The sequence below is a fragment of the Octopus bimaculoides genome, chromosome 8, assembly GCF_001194135.2.
Source record: "Octopus bimaculoides isolate UCB-OBI-ISO-001 chromosome 8, ASM119413v2, whole genome shotgun sequence".
Taxonomy (NCBI): domain Eukaryota; kingdom Metazoa; phylum Mollusca; class Cephalopoda; order Octopoda; family Octopodidae; genus Octopus; species Octopus bimaculoides.
Genome location: NC_068988.1, coordinates 83,828,736 through 83,829,726, shown reverse-complemented (window position 1 = coordinate 83,829,726; position 991 = coordinate 83,828,736). Strand labels below are relative to the sequence as shown.

Genomic DNA, 991 nt, shown 5'->3' with positions numbered 1-991 from the left:
ATATATATATATATATAAGTAACAAAGATGTACAAGTGTCAATTCATTACGGCTGTATCAAGTGGTTCCATTTAATTGATTAATGTAAACATGACATCAATTTGAAAGAAACCATGCTTGTCAGGTGACCGCATAGACTTCAAACATAAAGGATAGACCGTTTCTTAACAAATTTACATCAATAATGGAAACCAAAATACTTATATTGTTTCCTTTTGTTATATCTGTGGCAGAGTGAGTTTAGAAAATAATGCATACCTAGGGAGTCTAGTAGATTGTCTGACATTAATTGAGTTATCCCTATTAACTAGAATACAGTTGACAACTCACAATGGATTTAATTCTAAATGGTTGAAGACTACATACTAGAAAAAAGTCTTCTAAATATATATATATAACTTGTCACCAATCCTTCTATCATGACCCCCCACTATTTCCTCTGTTACTCTCTAAATTATAGTAGACTGAACAAAGTATGCCTTATTTTCTAAACTCAGTCTGCCACAGATATAAAAAGGAAACAATGTAAATATTTTTGTTTCCATTACTGATGTAAATTTGTTAAAAAATGGTTTATCCTTTATGTTTGATATCTATGCAGTCACCTGATGAGAATGGTTTCTTTCAAAATGTAATGTTTACAATAATTAAATGTATCCGCTTTAAATGGCCATAATGAATTGACACATGCATATATTTGCTACTTATTTATATTCTGTTCATCTAACTTGGAATCTGCACTTTGGAAATACTATAGAAAGCACCTTTAAAAAAAGTACGTCTGAATTACCAAGAGCATATATCTTCACTTAGCTGGGTTGCATTGTCTACACATGACAGGAATATTGGGTACAAATATCCCTACACATTGTCTTGATATTCAATATATAAATAATATTCTTAGGGTGTGCAGATTATACCGAACTAGCAAGGTGCCCAATTTAAGTACCTAATTCTACTGAATCTTAATTATATATATATATATATATAT

The 991-nt window shown here is 30.2% G+C and overlaps 1 protein-coding gene across 1 annotated transcript in view; it reads right to left on the bottom strand.

The window, feature by feature from the left end:
• The window catches only part of LOC106872411 (coiled-coil and C2 domain-containing protein 1-like), a 65,216-nt gene that overhangs the window by 3,230 nt on the left and 60,995 nt on the right, over positions 1-991 (bottom strand). The window lies entirely within an intron of this gene.